Source organism: Heliangelus exortis, chromosome Z, assembly GCF_036169615.1.
Source record: "Heliangelus exortis chromosome Z, bHelExo1.hap1, whole genome shotgun sequence".
Taxonomy (NCBI): Eukaryota; Metazoa; Chordata; class Aves; order Apodiformes; family Trochilidae; genus Heliangelus; species Heliangelus exortis.
Genome location: NC_092454.1, coordinates 13,681,047 through 13,695,125, shown reverse-complemented (window position 1 = coordinate 13,695,125; position 14,079 = coordinate 13,681,047).

The window sequence follows — 14,079 nt, the reverse complement described above, 5'->3', positions numbered from 1 at the left end:
TAAGAATTTATTTCCATTGCTTGTCCTCAAAATCCTAACCTTAATGATGACTCTAGCATCACATCTCAGTACTTCAAGTGTGTACAATGAAAATGGATGTTTTAGCACTTCACAAGACCTGAATTCCAAAGGCCACCTATCTCCCACTATGATCCTAGACCACTGTGAGTTTTCGTTTGCCTATTTTGAACATCAAATATACCATCTTTGCAAAGGATTTTCTACAGTAACTTGGGTTTCCCTGCTAGCAACCAAGTGCACTACCTCTGGATTTTGTCCTCCTGTATAAAAGAATAATATTGATGATTTGGGACAATCCATCCAAATACACAATGTACTTTTTCAGGTGCCTCTTGCTATTTTTACATTTTTCTCTTTTGGCCACATCACACACAACTGTACAGTAACTGACATTGCTTTTACACAGGAAGCAGGGTTTATGACACAAAACAAGGTTATGTTAAAGTTAACCTGCCATAAGCTCTGAGTTAAAAAGAAACATACATTTAGCAGTGATGTTTGACATTAAACACATGTTCTTAAAACATATCACTTCTTGTGAAAAATATTTCTTTTAGCAATTAAATTAATTTTGGTCAATATTTTTCCTGAACCTGGAATAAATAACAAAAGGACATGGTGATCTTTTTAAAAAATGTGAATTTCTTTTCTATTAGAATTTATGTCTGTAGATACTCATGGTAAAATACTGATCTGAAACATAACTCTAGTATCTGTCATATTACTGGTGTTTCCCTTTGCTTTGAACACCTGCACTCAAATTCTGTATTGTAAAATCAGTTATAGTTGCTATAATATATCAGATCATTATATTTAGACACAGAAAGAAAATGACAAGATTTAGATTACACAGCAGAAAATAAAAACTTCCATTAGCCCTGAATCATTTAATATAAGTTGTCTTTTAAAGTCTTAAGACTTCGAACAGTATTACTGAGAAACTCTTTTGCATCTGAAAATAATACCTTAAATTTTTAAGTGTTGCCTCACTGGAAAAAAAATGTGGAAATTAATTATGATTTACACGATGAAGCATTGCTGTAAATGAGTAATTCAAGAAGATCCACAGAAACATCAAACACATAACAACAAGCTGAGTTTCATTGAAGTGTAATTCAGCAATATTCCCTGACATGTAGCAGGAAAACACAGGGCACTCATCTTCCAACTCCATACCTGTCAGGACACTTACTTCCCAAAGAGTGGATATGAAACCTCTGGCTAGTCAAGAAAAAAAAAATTAAAATTAAAACCATTGGCAGAATATGAAGAAGGAAGGTGTCCCTTTTTGAGTTGCAATGCCAAGTGTAATTAGAAGTGCTGGCAAGTGCCTGAAAATTTGGGTGCTAGCTGTAAAAACAGGCTGTTAGACACAGATACAAGAAGCTTTTAGGCAGACCTGCCATCTAGAGAATGCTCCCTGCCACTGTCATGTGGCACTATGGCTGGAGAAAGAGATGATTTCTCCAGGACACAAAGGTTTTGTATTTTTCCATAAAATGGCATGAATGTGAACATCTGTCTTTCCAAAACAAGCTTACAACAGCTGGACAAAGGAAATGGTTACAAGACCTCAGCATCTATTCTGGGTTGGAAGAGTCACATTTGTCATTGTTCAGTCCTTATTCCATTATCAAAATGTATCCAAGTCCTCCTTTTTAAAGCAGTTGCCTGCTGAAGTCGTATCAGTTTAGTATTTTCCACTATTCATATCTGACAGGCTTTTCTTATCTTAAGGCCACCTCTGACTTAAATTGAACAAAAAAAAAAGCCAAGATATGCATAGGATGTCTCCAGCTGAAAAAATAGGAGCAGGTAGATAACTTTTATCACACATCCATGCAGTGAGCCAGATTTTCAGTGCATGTAAAAAAGTGTAGCTTCACTGAAGCTGATGGAGGCTTACCAGTAGAAAACTCAATAGAAGTCTTTCATTCTCTTTACCATAGTATCAAGCTGATATCCTAGGCCAAACCCTGAATTCCTAAAAAAAAAAAAAAAAAAATACTTAAAAATACATTTAAAAATCAATAAAAAGCAAAAATTTTTATTAATAAATGTCTGAAAGAAAATCAGAACCTAAAACTGCAAGCTCTTACTGTTACTTTTATTTAATCTATTAAATTAATTTTGGCTTTACTGTTGGAAGTTTCAGAAAAAGCAACAGGTATTGTCCTCTGGGCACATGACTATTATTGAAGCTGCAATACTTCTGCTACCCTAGATGAAACTAAAGAATTAGTTCCTTAAAAGAAGGGATAAATTTTTCAGGATGGCATGGCTAGTTTATCTCTAGTAAACTAAAATAATTGTTGTGTAGCTGTGACTTGCAGCAGATAAATAAGGACCAATCTTCTGTCAAAGTACTTTGATACTGCATCTTATGTCCAGACAATATAGGCACTGTGTGGCCCAAAATTAACTATCATATGTCAAATACTCATATATCTGTTGGCAAGATTATTGCAGACCTGATAGGTCAATAAAAATATACCCATAATATGAAGGAAAAACCTGTTGCATGACTGTGAGCATACAAAGCTTAGAAACAAAAGGAAGAGTCTATGCCAAAGTTTTATATATACAACATATGAATACCATCACTGCAAATATTTGAAGCTAAGACCAGCAGCCATGAACTGTAGCAAGAAATTTCTGTATAAGAATTAATGGTATGTGTTATTTAATTATTCACTTGGAGTCAAGATGAGAAAATTACATTTCTAGTCATATCATTACTGAATTCTTTCAGAAATTAAAAGGACTTCCATTAAATGAAAATCTATTCTGACAAAACAATTAAAACAGCACAAGAAATTAAACAGGCTGTCTCAGTCTGCATGGACTTTTAAGAACTGTAGCAGCTATACTGAAATATATTTTATATAACTGCATTTGGATTGCCCAGGGCTGAGCATACTGAAGATGCCCCATCATCTAAAGTATGTGCTAAAGATAAATTATTGCCAGAATTGCAATGGTAATTGTTTACTTTAAACAGAGTAAAACAACGCAGGAAAATGCAAATCCATTTGTAATGTGCTTACACTACTTTTTTCATCTATCATAATACTATCCGAGCAGCATTCATTAGCATCCCTTTCATCTATGTGATATCTGCATGTTGAAGTTGCAGAAATAGATGCCTAATGGTCACTTAGCTCACTAAGTCTCCCAGGAGTCTCCATTTTGGCACAGAGAAGTTTATATGCACAAAGACCTGATGTACTTTTAGGTTTTGAACACTTCTTCACACACACGGGGTTGGTTGAGTCAGATTTCCAGTTCACAGAGGAGCTGAAGTGTGCAAGTTTGAGAAATCTGTCCTGTTCTCTAGTTCTTTTGCTGTAATTTTTGTTAATATTTCTTGATTTAGCAGACAACATTAATTCTGTGGTAATTTCTAGAAATATAATAATTAAAATTTATGTTTCTCCAGTCTCCCCCATGCAACTAATGCTCAGACTCGGAAATAAAACAGTGAAGATTTCTCACTCACCCTCCAATTCGATTTATACAAGATTTTTTTCTTTTAACATTTTTCACAGGACAAATACTTCTGCAGTGAATAAAGATTTATATTGTGGTTTCCCAGACTAATCTTCAAGAAGGAAAAGGTATTTCCTCCCTCACAAATCCCCTCACTCCATGCACACACAACAGCATACCCTGAATAGGACGAAGAAAAATTAGTGAGGATATGATTACTTTACTAGAGAAAGCCTTACTCTCCTCTCATGCCAGCAAGATATTATAGGTCAAGTCAAGTAAGGTCAAGTGAGTTCTTGTCATGTCCAGGCTCTTTGATTTATTCTGTCAGCTGTTCACTGCCATACAACACGATGGAGTGAGTGTCAATACTGAGAGTGCAAAGTGACTGGACATGTTGATTTAAACTAGGGTGGCTCATGTTCACTTGAAACACACGCTGAGTCCTGCTGGGTGATTATGGATGTCATGGGGAGTGTGGGATGAACGGTATATTAGCACACATAATTTATGTATGGGGCTTTATTTGCCTTTAAGAACATAGCTGCTGTTATGGGGAAATCCCATGTGTTCCCCAGAGCTCTGTTATCCTCTAGCAGACAAGGAGATGCAAAGGAAGCAAATGCAGAAGAGTTAGTGTAGTAAAACCCATTGCTTCTCCTCTTAACAAATCTACCCTAGGTCTGACAGTAAAGCAGAAACACAGCTAGGACCCAAAGCCAGGGGTTCCTGTTTGACAGCTATCTGCCAGACCAGCAGAGTATATTACTTCCTAGCTCATGTGAAACTTCATTTCCATTAAAAAGGCAGAGTAGATACGCAGATTTGTAGTGATATTGTTATGCAAGAAAATGATGGCATCAATCCTGCAACATTTTTTTTCTTTACTTTTATTGGTAGATTTTTTTTTTGGTAGTCCTTTTATTACGCATTAGGCGTCCTTATTTATGCTGATCTTTTTCACTCCTTTCTTATAAATACACATTTTCTGTGGGCAGAATGCTAAGCAGAACAATTGCTGAAAGGGATCTGATGACTATCAGAACACCCTGCACTTTCTGTAAAGCACTACTTTTTGGTAGCCTTAGATTTTACAGGCACATTTTTCAATAGCTTAGGTGTCAAGGACCTCACTTTATGTACTAGCTACAGTCATTCATCAGATGCAGAGTAGGAGGTACTACAGTTTTATGCAATAATTTTATCACTGTCTGAAATTTCAGTTTGCTACAATAAGTGTATATGGGAACCAGATAGTTACGTATTCATGCATTGCATTAGCTTATGCAAAAACTGTAATTTGATACAGAGTTCTTTAGTAAGTCTGGTAGCATTTAGCATCCAAAATACCTGGAAACTAGATTTTCCAGACATCAGGCTATCAAGAAGCTTTATATATTGTGGGCAAAACCACAGCTCAGGTGAATTCAATGGCAAAACTTCCACTGAAATCAGCACAGTGTTGCTTGCTGTGAATATTAGAAGCAAAGTTTAAATGAGTAGAATGGGACAGTCAGTTTCTGGCTGTGAAATACTACATTTTAGCCTAAATGATACTGATACTTGACCACTCCAAAGTGTAGTAGGTTTCTACTCCACACGAAGTGGCTTTTGTGACAAACCCTTCAGTGCCTAAAACTGCATGGCCTTCCATGGGAGCTGCCACAGAGTGGAAGGCTGGGCTCACAATCTGAAAAACCTTGTACAGTAAAGTGATAGGAGAAGATATCAGAATAATAGGAAACAGTGCTAAAAATTAGTTTTCTTTACAGACTTCGATACCATTGGAATCAAAGGAGCTGAATACCATCAGGTAAAGCTGATGAGATTCCATAGCTGTACCTCTGGAGCTTTGCAAGTACTTCCACTGGTTTCTCATCATAAAACTCAATTTAATTTAAAATTTCAGGTTCAGAAAAGAGTTTTCGGTTCCTATTTTTATTCAGTTCCTGAAATGTCCCACAATTCATTCCTTCCAAATAGCAAGGCCATTAAATAACACCATTGCAACTTGGACCTTTGCCCAAGGTGGATGAAAAAGGCTGAGTCTTTGTGCCAAGTACCAGTGATGCTGGGGCACAAAAGGTCATTGCTGTTCTGACTTTTACCATTGATAGAGATAATATTTTATGATCAATATTTAGAGGTCTTCTCCATGGAAGTCCCTGTTTTCAGACCCACATTTGTTGGTTAGGGCTCCAAAGAACAAAATAGTTGGTCACATGCATAACATCAAGCAACTGAGGAATCCCAGTGCTTTGGGCAGCACTGCTGAAGTGAGTGGGAATCTTGCCATTGAATTTTATAGGAGCATTATCGGACTGTAAGTGCTTTCCTGGTTGAAGGCCAATATTTCCTCAGACTTTAGAGGAAGCCAGATTGGGCCTGATCTCTACACAGCCTCTCCTAGAAAGACCAAAATAAAAACAAATGATACTAAGCAACAGGAATGCACATAGCATAGAGGAAAGGAACGTTGAACACAAGACAAGCCGAGGAAGCATTATTAGTCATTAAAATACTGGTACAGGAGAGAAAATTTCACACTGAGTTTTATAGACACACAGTTTGTCCATCTAGCAAACAAGTACCTATCTGGCTAAGATGGAGACAGACAAATAAGACTGCTGCAGGGTGAGGTCTACAGCCTTCTCCAGCAGCAGGGTTTTAGGCTGCACTGGTTAGAGAACAGGCTGTGTGAAATACTGTCTGTACTAATGACCCATTTTACACACATGTACCAGCAGTGAGCAGCATCAGCCCCAACTACCGGCAGAGCAGACAATGAACTGTGGCAACCTCCAGCACCAGCAGAAGAAGCCCTTTAGGTCCTTTCTTCTGCACCTGCAGCCAGCCAGGGAAAAGGTAGAGGTGAGAGCAGGAGGGAAAGCCACTGCCAAGTGCTGGTCCTCTCCCCTCGCACGAGGCACCCATATGACATTCTTACTGGAACCCAAGCTGCAGTCAAGAAACATCCACACCTGCCTCTCATGGGAACAATCTTTCTCAAGCAGCAACAGCCAAATCTTGAGCCAGCCTTGCCCTAACATCTCCACAACAGCTTTTCAGGGAAGTGATTTGGACCATATTACAGCACTATTTGGCTTAATATACCTCTACTCAAGTTTTATTTGATGCAATTGGACTGAACACACATTAAGAAGTTCTTCTAGTGATAGGGGTTATGTAGGCACTCACTTTGTCCAATCTGTGTATCATATATATGCACCCAGAACTTGATATATTCTGTGTATAACCCACTATAAATTTTAATGTATCATCTACCCCATGGATATATAACCATGTACAGTGATCAATACAGCTACACTAAACCAGCTGAATCTTGAAAGATCACAGTCTCTGAGGTCCAAAGCTGCTGACTGATATATCATAAATGAGGAATAAAGCAACCCCTTTTCATTTTGTTCCAATAAGCATGTGTGAGGGGGGTGGTGTTGCCCCTGTTGTGGCTGCTTTAGGCAATGCCACTTCAGGTGAAAACTAGCAGGTGTATACTTCGGGTCTGGTTCCATTACTCCCTTAGGATTAATCCAGTCACACATGTTGCTACTCCCATTAAAGTCAGTATGATTTTTTTTTCTGGGTAAGATTTATTCTTCTAAAGCCACAAAACTCAGACCCTTGGTTTTCTGCTATATTTCCTTCAGTTGGAAAGCCCATGCTGGGAGAACATTTATTTACTCCTCTCATTCCACTCAACCACACAATTAGCCAACTCTTTCAGGCATGTGTATCTTTTTATGAAATACAAACCAACTACCAAATGCTCTGTTGTTTCAAGCCAATTAAAATCAATGCTCTACAGAGCATATGAACAAGTCAGCTGTATGAAAGGCACATACCTTAAATTGCTAACCAGCTCTGGATAGACCAGAGAATGTATTTTAAATAACAATGTCACATGCAGCTTCTGAGTTACTAAGAAGCTATGCCACTATGATGTCTCTGGAAATAAGCACTACTGTTTTCCCTAAGCACTTCATGACCTTGTGTGTTGATCTCAATCCATTTTCCAGGACAGTAAATAAGAGCACTTGGGAAAGCTTTTCTGTTCACACATTTGTAGTTACGAGGCAGAAGTCCTGAATGGAAGCATGGCATCCATCAGGCAAATGCAGCAGGTGGCACAGGATAAATTGCATGAAGCATATCCTACAGCTCAGACTTCAACAGCATTTTATTATGGTAACAACTGAATATGTATTTATCAAACAACAATAATTAGAAAAAAGTTTTTCCCATGCACAGTAGTAAGCTGGCGAGTTTCCAGGCAGCAGTTTTACTGTTGGCAACACAGAGAAGTCATTTACTGGGGTCACCAGGCTGCTGGGAACCTGCAATTACTTTTATCATATTATCTAGACACATTTCACTGCCCAAGTGAGGAACGCTGGGCACCTATATTCTCCCAGACAAAATGAGATCTGGTCAAAAGAAACTTAGACCAGTTAACCTGAACTTCTTCATTGCTAGTCTTGTAAACGTTATAAAAGTTACATTTATGCCCTTTTTCCAGTTTCTCAAGTGGTGGCATTTTTTAATTCCTCTATTGGTTTATGTTTGTGTTTGTCAGCTATCCATGCTGAATGACTAAAAGGCAAGAAAAATTACAAAATGGCTTCTATCAGCTACAGATCTTTTTCTTCACATTGTCCATTCTAGTGTGATAGGAAAAAAAAAAAAAAAAAAGATTGCCAGCATAGCATCTGGATGCTGACCTGAACTCACTCTAATCCTTAAGGCAGAAAAGAAGCCTCAGGAAGCCACAGCCACTCTATCACTTTCACGTAAGGAGAATAAAACCCTGACAGGAAAAAGTACATATGCAGGATAACATATGTGTTAAACATGCTGCCAAAACAAGGAAGCACTAAGTCTTCTACACCTGTACCTATCAAAAACACTAGTACAATTATAGTGAGTGCCTCACTCTTCCTAAAGAAAAACCTCCAGCATCCCCACTTCTTCATGGAATCACCTTTAGTAATTTCACATAGAAGAGAAGAAAAAAATAGAAGCAGAAATAATCAAGTGTGAGAAAGCTGTGATTGTTGGCAAAGTTTCTGCTGTTTCTTTCCTGTAATCTTTATTGATTACATCATGTGGACATCTATATGGTCTATATGATCAGCTATAGCCCCTTATTTGCACTTGCAAGGCCAGACACTGCCTACCTCAGCTTTCCTTGCAGCTGCCACCCAATTTTGAGAGGCCATATTAAACACAGGAAATAGGCCCTTTCTAATGGCCCTGTTTCAGACTGCCGTAATCTACTGCTAAATTTGCAGTCAAGTACTGGTGGTTTTTTTTTCACCACATTAGTCCTCCCACTTGGGAGCAGCTCCCTGCAAGCAATAGGAAAGCCGTTTGGCTGTCCTTGAAATTCACTTTTGTGGTGATGTCCACCAAAACTTGACAACAGTAAAGCACAGAGACTGTGGCTCAACTTCCCCTTCCCTGTCCAGCTGCACTCTGATTTTTCTCCATTGTGCTTAACACTAAGTCCTTAAGACTAAGGTTCACTCCAATGGCCAGCATAACTGAAAAAGGAAGATTCCTTTCACAATATCAATTCCCCTTCACAGAATACTGTGAGTTACTGAATAGTTACTGAAGTAACTAGAACACATTCTAGCCTGTCAATGGCTTCTGTGATCTGAGAAACCACCCTTCCAAACTCCACATTAAGGAGGACTCTTCTCATGGCAGAAATGTGGCAATAAGACCAAAAAGCCACAGCTTTCAGATATGCTAAACAGAGTACCAAAAAGTGGACATACAAAATCCCTAGGGCTTCATATAACAAAAAGTTTATTTGTTTTAATAAAAGACTACTATTCCTCATAACAAAAAATAAGAAAAATTCAGAGGTTTCACCTGGAATCATTTGTCCCCTCAAGATGAAGAAGAGAAACTTTGCCAGGAAGAGGATGAAGTACTGCAAAGATAATCCAGATAAAATTCTAAAAATAATGCAAAGGGAGTTGTGAAGGAAGAGTGTTCAAAAGGATCCTTACACACGGTAGAATGAAGGATTTTTTTCCTGTAAACATCTTATTTGTTAATGTTCTGCTGGTTAGAAGCAAATTCCAGCCCTGAAGTACAACATGTGAAGCTGATGGAGAATTATAATACAAAAAAATTGACTGAAGCACATCCACAATTTCAAGAAGTAGTCTAAACAAAAGTAGTTTTCCTCTGAATTTCCAGTGTGATAGGATTAATTTTTTATCATCCTGTGGCATTACTAAGATTTCAGAAATGTGGCATGTTATCCCCTACTCAGTAGCAGGACAGGAATGAGATTGTCAGTAACAACACAGAAGAAAGGATGTGTATTTTTCTCAAATCGTCCAGTGTTTGGAGCTTCTTCGGGACTTCCAGGCTTCTCTTGTGATACTGAGGGCTTGTCCATCCATGCCATTACGTTTCTCTATTCTTTTTTCTAAAGAGAGACTGATAGTCATTTTTAATCCCCACCAAAGACATGTTTTCCTATAGAGTCTTTTGAGCTGCCAAACCCTGAGCCAGACCTTTCTATAGTAACAAAGCACAGTCGGAATCATCCCTTCTGGAAGCTTGGAAGGGCAGAAAGAGAGATATGCCAGTGTCTCTCTATTTATACCCTTAGAGCCTATGAGGAGACTGGCGGGGCATGAAGACCATGGCCAGCTAGGAATTCCTTGCAGAGCTAGTATTGCTAGCTGCTCTAAACCAAGATTTCTCTGTCTAAGCTAACTGCTACTTAGTGGAAAGTATAATTACAACTTGTGTGTTTTGCCAATGTTTTGATACAAATAAATTAAGATATACTAGAAGCTTAGGCATTGTATATTTTATTAATAAATACAGACCACATTGTATTTTCAGTGACTTAGTTAAGCCATACAAAATAATTCAATAATTGCAGTTTTTTAAAGAATCCAAATGTTCCATCCTGAAAACACCAGAAAACCATTGAAGAGGTATCAAGACTGCCCAGAGACAGGGACAACAAAAAGGGGGTCATCTGCATGCAATAAAAGTACATATTTTGTTCTAAGGAAACAAATCTACTGTACAAGGAAAAAATATTTTTTTGATCTAGGTTTGCATCACATCTGATAAATATTTCTTAGTATACCAAGTCTTCCCATATGAGTCAAACACTTACGTGCAGTGCTAATAATGCACATAAATACCAAAAAAATCAGAGTCATTTCTGGAAGACAGAAGGGAAAAGACAAAGAAAAAAATAAAAAGGCAGTCCATTCGAAGAGAAGAGTTACATGTTTGAAGTATGGCTCAACATACAGGACAATGAAAATATATTTAATGACAAGGCAAATCTGCTTGAATTTTATTGAGAATAAACAAATTGTGCTTTTATAAATTTCAAAATTAAAATGTCTGTAGATTAGATGTCTGATGATTAGAAACACCAAAAATGCTTTCAGTTTTATTTATATCATTTCTTAACACTTCCCATGGAAGAATAGGTTCTTTCAGTATAGATTCTAAGAATTTTTCAGCAGATTATTTAATTTCTGTTTCTCTGCTGAGCCCAGTCCTTTCCTTTCCTTTCCTTTCCTTTCCTTTCCTTTCCTTTCCTTTCCTTTCCTTTCCTTTCCTTTCCTTTCCTTTCCTTTCCTTTCCTTTCCTTTCCTTTCCTTTTCCTTTCCTTTCCTTTCCTTTCCTTTCCTTTCCTTTCCTTTCCTTTCCTTTCCTTTCCTTTCCTTTCCTTTCCTTTCCTTTCCTTTCCTTTCCTTTCCTTTCCTTTCCTTTCCTTTCCTTTCCTTTCCTTTCCTTTCCTTTCCTTTCCTTCCTTTCCTTTCCTTTCCTTTCCTTTCCTTTCCTTTCCTTTCCTTTCCTTTCCTTTCCTTTCCTTTCCTTTCCTTTCCTTTCCTTTCCTTTCCTTTCCTTTCCTTTCCTTTCCTTTCCTTTCCTTTCCTTTCCTTCCCTTCCCTTCCCTTCCCTTCCCTTCCCTTCCCTTCCCTTCCCTTCCCTTCCCTTCCCTTCCCTTCCCTTCCCTTCCCTTCCCTTCCCCTCTCTTTTTTTTCTTTCTCTCTCTTTTTTTTCTTTCTCTCTTTTTCTCTCTTTTTTTCTTTCTCTCTCTTTCTCCTTTTATCTCTTCCTTTCTTTTCTTTTCCTTTCTTTTCTTTCTTTTTTTTTTCTTTTCCTTTCTTTTCTTTTTTTTTTTTACTAAAAGAGCAAAATGCTCATCTGGTGTAACACCAATCAGTATACATCATCAATTAAATTGCTCTGCTCAGCCCTTATCAGATAAAATTCTGCAGCATTGACTGTAGCAAGGGCCCTCATTGATTGATTTCAATGGTTTAAACTGTTGCACAAGCCAGGTTATTCTCCTCACTCCAACTCTCTCATTTCACACTATTAGCCTACTCAGCATTGCCTGGTTTTTTCCTTCTTTCTTTGATTTTAGCTTCTCTCCATTTTTCAGGCTTATGGAAACTAAGGTTTTGTAGTATCTTAGCAGTACTCCTCCACGTTCAGCTGTGTGCTCTTTACTGGTGTGCAACATGGTAATTCAGCCCAGAGTATTCAAATCTAATACAGCAATGCCCAAGTTCTAGGAGCTTGACTCAATGGGCTGCCCTTTTGCAGCACCTCAGAATCCCTGTATGTCCACACATCAAAGCAGCCTCAAGGCTGCACCCATGCCCTCATTCTAGTCTGCCCTCTGCAAAGGAGGAGAGAAGTGAAATGCTAAAATTGTTTTTACATCTTTGTGCTGAGAAGCTTCAGAGAATTTTGCACCAACCCCTCAACTGAAAAATATCTCTGATTATTCCTTACCACCTTACATTCTTCCTTCATGTGGTAATTTGTTAGGTATTCTCAAAAAAAGACTCACTATCTCTGATCTGTTTGTTGATCTGTAAAGTTAATTTTATCCTTCAGTTTTCAAAGCTGCTTCAGGTCTGCACAGATTTACCTAGGAACAAAACATCACTCTCTCTAAAGACAGCCTAGAAAAACTGCTAATGGGTGAGTGGCTTCAGCACCTGTGCCTGATAGACAATCTTTATCCTTGTGAGTAACAACACAGTAGGGAAACTGCTCTTGAAATTTGGTCCTAACCATCCAACTGTTCCATGATTTGCCTTTAACAAGTCCAGAACTAATTTCTGCAAATGCAAGGGAAATAACCCATCAGTAGACAGATGGAGGCATGATCTACTCCTTATGAGAGGTCTCATTCCAGTCCATAATTGTTAGCAGAAATAACAAATGAGAGCCTATTTATTACATGATGTAGCATTTTGTCATCCTAAAGCTTTTTTCTTTTCTTTTTGTGCTTCTTCTTAATTAGTACCTGGCCTTTACCATCTGCTCTGAAGAGAGATATGATAGCGAAGACCAGATTATCTTCACAAGTATCTGATACAGCTAACTGTTTCATGTCAGAATTCCCTAAAATGTTTTTCTCTGAAGGAAATGATAAATCACAGCCCTCGTTTTTCAGTACATGTTCCAAGGCAATGGTTTCCAAACTGTTTTGGACCTTGCCCCACTGTCAACTCTCAGCATTACTTACACACCATCAATCACCATTACTGTCAAACATCTAGCCGAACTCCTAGGAAGGCGTGGCTGTGTGTGCCAGCATTACACCATGCCCTCACAGGCAACCACTTGGGACACTCTACTACTGAGAAACAGGTTTATATGCACAGACCACAGCACAGTCAGAACTAAGTCTCCCATCACCACATAAGAGGGAAATCTGAGACACAAGGAAATTTCCATGCTCCTGAAAATCCCTGATGAAGTCCAGGGATAAATGACAGCTCAGTGCTCAGATGAGCTCAATGACCCTCTCTTCCTCTGTGTGCTGAGAGACTAATGACAAAATGCCTTTGTTTCTGCAGAACACAGTATAAAATATTGCAAAACATCTGGCAGAAAAAGTCCACCAAGACAGTAATATGAGGGTTGAGGTGCACTGAAGTCATATGAAGGCTGAATGTCTATATACCTTCCTCATATCTCCCTGTGTCTATGTAAAGGAGCTTATGCATCATATGTTCTTGTGTTACTCAGCAGGAAACTCCTGAAGGTGCTAGTTTCTCCTGGACACCCTGCCACCTCAATGAAGTACTGCCCTCATCACAGCACTGGGGATAACCAGCTCTATGGGGCTGCCTCCTGCTTCTGCACCCTCTCCTTTGCAGGAATGCTGTTTCTCCACATGCAGCGGTGCCACAAGCTCCAAGAAGGGGATTAATTTGATTCAGTGACTGTGAGTCTCCTGGTCCCTCTCAAGTGCCTGGGCCAGACCCTGATGTCACTGATTTTGTTGTTTGAAACCTATAGAAGCGGCACTGATGCCTGATGCCTGCTTGACGGGCTTGAATCCTCCTGACCGGGCTGGTAGAAGGAGGAAGAGCTTGTGTTATGTGCCTAAGTTTGATGCTTCCAAGCTTTCCTCATCAGGTCATTCTCCAAATGTAAAAACTATGCAAATGCATGAAGATAAGAGACTCGGGGACTTTCTTTCCAGCTGACTAGCAGAGAATTTTAACTTTGTGGCCTACAGTCAGC